The 7,596-nt window shown below is 40.7% G+C and overlaps 1 pseudogene; it reads left to right on the top strand.

Moving 5' to 3' along the window:
* The first annotated feature begins 5,616 nt into the window (after positions 1-5,616).
* On the top strand, positions 5,617-7,386 carry LOC149516469 (18S ribosomal RNA; annotated as a pseudogene).
* Positions 7,387-7,596: the final 210 nt, after the last annotated feature.

Raw genomic sequence — 7,596 nt, 5'->3', positions numbered from 1 at the left:
GCTCACTAGTGCTTGCACTTAGACATAGCTCAATTCTGCTAAACCTAAACACCATGCCTGAGTCGTTGGAGTCTTGATCAATGCCCCTATGTCATGGTCAGGCCATGGTGTACATTGATCCTACCATGACTAACCCTAAGCTAAGTAATGGTCAAGGCCTTGTGGTCAAGGCAATGGTTTTAGAGTTGTGTACGAATAGTATAAGCTAAGAAACATGATGCTAATAGAGTATGTGGGCAGTGTAGGCCTTAGACCTAAAATGGGTAGATAAATGTAGGCCAGTGTGTAGCCTGTGTGTGGGTGCCTTGAAGCTTGGTAGTCAATTGGGTGTTGTCAATTGAAGACATGTGCATGTACCCTCTAATGGGTTAGTGGAGCAACAAGCAGAATTTAAAAATCATGGTAACCAAGAAGAAGGCCACTAGGCCCTGAGTTGGGTAAAGAAAGACCTTAAGATGGTTGGAGAGAAATGTGTCCTCATTTCAAACAATCTTATGGTTCCTGGTAGGATGGCTAAATAATCTCTTACACTTTTTATAGGGGGACAGTTGGTGTCAACTCTCTACCACCCCATTGGCTAGTGGGTTGAGGGGGCCTGACTAGTCTGAAGTAAGCTACTCCTAGGCACATATGGTGTCTGGGTAAGTGAGCATCGTTGGGTCATGAATGTGGCATGGTGTCTCCTTAAGTCATGATAAACCTAAGGATGATTAAGGCCAATGGGCCTCATATCACACCTTTACGTTAAACCATGAGGTTAGATAATAGCATTTGTTATGCCTTTTAGTTTCTCCTTATTAAGCTGGTTCGATTAGTAATCAAAGATTATAAGATGGTGTTTACGTAGAAGGGGCACTATCAAGCCTGGGGGATGAGTGGGCTAGCAGGAAGGCATGCTGCTAGACCACTGTAGCTAATCGATAAAGGTGTGTATAGCTAGGGTAGCAGACCTAAGTTCCACGAGGTAGGATGAGCATGATGTTAAGTGTCCATCATGCGTGTAGGTAGCTTAGAATAAGGCTAAGGGCTGAGGCCCTAAGATGTGAGTTTTGTTGGATGAGATAAGCCAGGTATGGCTCCAAGCTGGCTACTGACTAGCATCTCTATTACGCCTTCAGGTTCTAGGCATGAGAGCTTGCGGATGATTCGAGCAGGCATGCTGTTAGGTTTTGACTACACTATAGTGAGATAAAATCATGAGAACCCGGGCTATGTGCCCTTATAAACAAAGTCGATCAGTGCTTAGGATCTTGATGCCTATGGGCAAAGATGGGTGCTCAGGGCCACCTTGAGATTTATGGACTAAGAATCATTATAACAGTTGGGTTCCTCCTTACTAAGTTTGGGAATGTTATGTAGGACCCTATGGGGTATGAGCCAAGAAAGGTTTATGAGTATATGGCTTGAAAGATTGGAAATGATCTATCCATGGAGAAATGGACTCGAGAAAGGTTGACCTCAACTAAAAGTAATCTTGGTGCCACACGGATGCATGGTTTGATCTAAGGAACGTGTGGCCTGCGACACCATACCATTATTCTATGCTAGTTTCCCATGACCTGGGCCTCTTATACAGTTCAAGGCTTGGTCTCCCTAGTTGTCAAACACTACTCTGCTAGAACTGAAACTGCTTGTTGACTCAAAGAGAACATCTAAGCTAGGACCAGCTTGTAGACCATGGCACATACACATGCCTCGACTGCCATTGAGACATGTTGGCCCTTGGTCTTGGCACATGCTTTAACCACCATCAACATATGCTGGCCCTTTGTGTAGGCAATTTCCTCAAACACTATCAGCCATATTGGGTTATGCACCAAGCATGGGTGTCCTAGGCCGGGTATTGCACCATGTGCACCATGATTAGGTAGTAGGTGGGTTGAGACACATCTTCATTTTTTTCTATGTCAATGCTATTTTTATGGCTTGTAAATTCATATAATGCTTACCAATGCTTGCATCGGGCCTGGCTCAATTCTACCAAACCTAAACACTAGGCCTGAGCCTTTGGAGTCTTGATCACTACCCATACCACTATTTTGGGCTAGTTTCCCATGACCTGGACCTTTAGTATGCCTTAAGGCCAGGTCCCTCTAGCTGTTAGACTTTATGCCACTAAAACTAGAATTACTTCTTGACTCAAAAAGAACCTTTGGGCCTAGATCAACTTACGAGCCATGACATATGCACATGCATTGACTTTGTCCCTTTAGGATTAGAATACTCCTTGACTCAGAGAAAACACCTAGGCCTAGACTAGTTTGTGAACCATGATAGTTGCACATGTCTTAACCACCATTGAGACACATTGGCCATCAATGTGGCAGTTTTCTCAAATGTCATTAGCATATGTCAGGCAACGTATGATGCATGGGTGTCATGGGCCTGAACCGTGCACATGCACTCCATAATTAGATAGTAGGTGGGTTTAGGTACATCTTCATATTTTTGCCATGCCAATGTCATTTTTATGGCTTGTAAATTCATATAACAGTCCTCTAAGCCTTCATGTGAAGTTTTATGGGAAAATGACTTATTTTTTATTTTTCATAATTTTTAAAATTTTTCATGATTTGGGCATTTTTGAAATTTTTTTAGATAATGTTTTGACCCTAAATTTGGTATACGTGATCCTTGTAATTTTATTGACGTCCATAAAAAAATTTAGCTAAAAAATCAAAGTGTAGAAGATTTTATAGTCTTTTGAAAAATGTATCCCCATTTTAGATACTTGAATGGCTACTGGCTATGAACCTATAAAAGCTTTTATGCTCTTTAAGGAGGTGTGAGTTGTCAAGGTCCCTCAGGGGATAAATGGCCAATATAAGGGCCAAAGACTAGCACCTATTGCACATTATTTGTATACACCCTCAGCCCCCTCCCCTAATCATCGAAACACCTAACGTTGCTGGTTAGGTACTTTGGTGATGCTTTGATGATGGTATTCTAGGCAAAAAAATGTGGGACTAGTGCATGCTCTAGCCTAACATGTGCACTATGGCCTAGAATCAAACTTCAGTTAAGACTTTGACCATCATCGACACAAGCTAGCCTTTGTTACAAGCACCTATCTTGACCACCATCGGCATAAGCTAGCTTTGGTATGGGCACTTGTCTTGACCACCATCGACACATGCTGGCCCTTGATGCGGGCACATATTGGCCCTTACTATAGGCATATGCCTCAATCAACACCAATAAAGGATGGCTTTTGGTGCAAGTAGTTTGCTCAAACACCATTGGCACATGCTAGGCATTGGTTCGGGCACATGCTGGGCCTTGGTTCAAGCACATGCCTTAACCATCATCAGCACTTATAGACACTTGGTGCGAGATATGCTTGTTTGAAAAAGTGTCTCCATTTCAAACGCTTTAATGTCTACTACTAGCATATCTGTAAAGTCTCTTATGCTCTTTAGGGGGTGGTTGTCTGACCCTCCTCTCCTTTCATGGGGCAGTAGGTGTTCGTGATGGGCCTATCATTGTGTACATCTACAACAATGTCCTTATAGCAAAATCTAGGCTGTGAATGCCTTATGGCCATGTTGTCCAGCAACTAGTTAGTTCGATGACTTGTAAGCACCCATAGCTTTGACCAATTGGTGTGTATATAGAAAAATGGCTCAGTTGTGTTGAGCTCAAGCTTCTACTTATGGTAGATGCTACCCCAAACCCTAGACTAAGTCCCTAAATTGGGTAATTAATTTTTGAGGTGGTGCAAGTAAAAGCTATGGTCCAAGCTTGGTCTGGCCAAGTCTCTCGAGTATTTGGTAGTTTTGTGTTCCCTTCTCATTGACCATAAAAATGCCTTTTCCTAGCCAAGCTCATACAAGTGTCATGAACCATGAACAAGTCCTAGACCAAGAGGGTTGTATGATAGGATTTGCTCAAGATGATATAGGTGAAAAACTAGGAAGGATCAAAATCAGGGCCTTAAAAATACATACATTACCCAAGTGTATGGGCTAATGTTAAGGTTAGAGTGCAGGAGTACACTTGAGGTGAGATGAATGGAGCCATAAATGAAGACTACTCAATGGAGTGTTTTAGAAAGCCTTAGGATGTGATAAGGGCAATTGGGCATAGAAAGGCCTAAAACTACTTAGAGACAAGCCAGATGAGTGGGCATAGAAGCTTTTAGATCAACCTAGAAACAAGCGAGGCACGTTGAAATAGAAGAATCTAGAAAAGCTTGGAGGCAGGCCAAGTAGATGGGCACTGAAGGTTCTAAAAGGGCTAGGTGTGGGTACAGTGATAGGGATTGTAACACTTAGATGAAAAGGCCTCTAAAAGACCCTAGCTGTAGGTAGAGTGGCACCCAGATGGAAAAGGCTCTAGAACTTACTAGTTATAGATGGTCAAAAAAAGTGCCTGAACTCTTCTAGACTTAATGGCTTAATAGAGAACCTAAAACTAGCATATCTTTAAAAAAGCCTTAGCCAACCTTGTTACAGCTTGAGCATGCTAGAACTGTCTAGAAGGCCCTTAATGGCCATATACTTGGATTCATTGTAACCATAAGTACCAAGGGTTCTCAAGTATAAATAAGAAAGCCTTTCCTTTATTTGTACATAAGTAATAACCAGGTGACAACATAAAGAAGCAAGAGTGTGAAGCAATAAGGACTTAGGCCTTGAGAGCTTTTGTAAAGAACACTTAAGGACCATGTTCCAATAGCAAGTGTACATACCACACCAAGTAAATAAACTACTCTTGTCTTAACCACTTCCTTCTTAGCTTTCTCTTAAACTCCTAAAAGGTTAGTCAAGTTCCAGCACAAGTGCATAGCACAGAGTTAGTTTAAAGGTTGACTTAGGCATACAGATGGTGGTTTTTTACCTATGGCCATACGGCAACTAGGTTTAAGCTCTTGGCCTATGACACATGTAGTTGATGCTGCCTAAGAACCAAGGAATATGTTCTTGAATTGGGCAACATCCCCTTGAGGTAGTGATAATAGAGTTTATGTGTGTGGTCTTAGCTAGACCAAACATCAAGGGTGTCATGCCATTGTTACCTATTGGATAGTAAAGGCAGTCTCATGGCCCTTGCTTGTGTTTTTCCCATGCCAAGCAATTATGGTATGTCCTCATACGTCAATTTCTCCACTCACTCATCAAGTAATTGATTGAGTGGGTTATAGACCGACGTGCATGGATGTTGCCAATGAGTGGTGCTATGATTGTGTGTATTGGTAAACTTCATGCTTGATGCATCAAACTATAGACCCTTCATCTTTTTTAATCTCTCTCCATGTGGTTATTGTACCTTAGGGGCACAATCAGGATCCTGTGTTGCATTGCTAAATCAATGGAAATAAGATATTTTTGCCATCCTTCTTCCATCTTATGTTTTTAAGGGCTACGAGTCGAACCTCAATTGTTCCTTGTATCCAAAGTGTGCCAACTAAACCTTCGTGGCTGTATTGGTGCACTAGTGTTTGATTGTGCTTTCAGATGTAAAATGTTTTATGGGCATAGTTTCTTGGCCTTTGTTTGTTCGATGTTATGCACTTTACATGCTCGACACATATGATGCTTGTGCTTTGTGTTGGCTATCTCTACCACTCAGTTGATGTGTTAAGGCCTATGTGGTGCCAACATTCTAAAAGAATGCTACCTGGTTGATCCTACTAGTAGTCATACGCTTGTCTCAAAGATTAAGCCATTCATGCATAAGTATGAACTAATTCAGACTGTGAAACTATGAATGGCTCATTAAATCAATTATAAATTATTTGATGGTATCTACTACTTGGATAATTGTAGTAATTCTAGAGCTAATACATGTAACAAACCCTAACGTTTGGAAAGGATGCATTTATTTGATAAATGGTTAACCTAGGCTTTGCCCATTGCTCTAATGATTCATGAAACTTAACGGATTAGACAACTTTGTGCCAATGATGCATCATTCAAATTTTTATCTTATCAAATTTTGATGGTAGGATAGTGGCCTACTATGGTGGTGACAAGTGATGGAGAATTAGGATTTGATTATGAAGAGAGAGCCTAAGAAATGGCTACCACATCCAAGGTAGTAAGCACGCAAATTACTCAATCTTGACATGGAGAGGTAATGATAATATATAACAATATTGGACTCTATGAATTTAGTGATTGGAATGAGTACAATCTAAATCCTTTAACAAGGATCCATTGAAGGGCAAGTCTAGTGCCCGTAGCCATGGTAATTCTAGCTCTAATAGCATATATTTAAGTTTTTGTAGTTAAAAAATTCATAGTTGGAACCAGGGTTAGGTCATCTAGTCTACCAGCGATGTGCTCTTGGCCTTAACTAGCTGGGTCATTCCTCTAGTGCTATTACTTTGAAGAAATTAGAGTTCTTAAAGCAGGCCTTTGCTTATATACATTAGCATAGGATAACATTATAGGATTTTAATCCTATTGTGTTGGCCTTCGAGATCGGAATAATGATTAATAAAGATAGTTAAGGGAATTTGTATTTCATAGTCAGAGGTGAAATTCTTGGATTTATGAAATGAACAACTATGAAAGCATTTGCCAAGTATGCTTTAGTAATCAAGAATGAAAGTTGGAAGCTCAAAGACGATCAGATACCATCCCATTCTCAACCTTAAATAATGCCAACCAGGGATAGACGGATGTTGCTTTTAGGACTCCATCGATTGGCACTTTTTAAGAAATCAAAGTTTGGGTTCCGAGGGGAGTTTCATCTCATGGTTGAAACTTAAAGGAATTGATAGAAGGGCACCATCAGAAGTGGAGCTTATAGTTTAATTTGACTCAGCATGGGAAAACTTACCAAGTCCAGACATAGCCAGGATTGATAGACTGAGAGCTCTTTCTTGATTTGAAAGCTTGTGGTGCATGGCCATTCTTAGTTGATGGAGTGAATTTTCTGGTTAATTTCATTAACGAATAAGAACTTAGCCTACTAACTAGCTACATAGAGGTGATCCTTCATGGCTAGCTTCTTAGAGGGACCATGGTAGCTTAGGATAAGGAAGTTTTAGGCAATAATAGGTTTGTGATGCCTTTAGATTTTTTGGGCCTCACACACCCTACACCGATGTATTCAATGAGTTTATAGCCTTGGCCAACAAGCACGAGTAATATTTGAAATGTCATCATGATAGGGATAGGTCATTGCAATTATTCATCTTCAATGAGTAATTTCATCTTCGTAAGCACGAGTCATCAGCTCACATTGACTATGTCTCTGCCTTTTGTACATATTGCCCATCCCTCTTATCGATTAAATGGTCTAGTGACGTGTTCAAATCATGTTGACATGGACGGTTTGCTACACACAACATTGTAAGAAGTCCTTTGAACCTTATCATTTAGAGGAAAAGAAAGTCATAACAAGGTTTTTATAGGTGAACTTATGGAAGGATCATTGTCAAAACCCACTCAACGAATAACACGCAAATGTGTTAATGAAACATTGAGGGAGGCTCCATGCCTCAAGCTCTTTTTAACCTCAGGTGGGTGCGACGGTCATTTCATTCTGCCTCATAAGAGAGCAAAACAATTTGTGTGATCGCCTATAGTTGAATAACAAACCCTCAACACAAATCATGCCAAGAAAGTGAAATGAAAAAGAGAAAGT

Source organism: Durio zibethinus, chromosome 10 (genome assembly GCF_047325235.1).
Source record: "Durio zibethinus cultivar Kanyao isolate XHJ-2024 chromosome 10, ASM4732523v1, whole genome shotgun sequence".
NCBI classification, from domain to species: Eukaryota; Viridiplantae; Streptophyta; class Magnoliopsida; order Malvales; family Malvaceae; genus Durio; species Durio zibethinus.
This window is presented reverse-complemented; position numbering and strand designations above follow the sequence as displayed.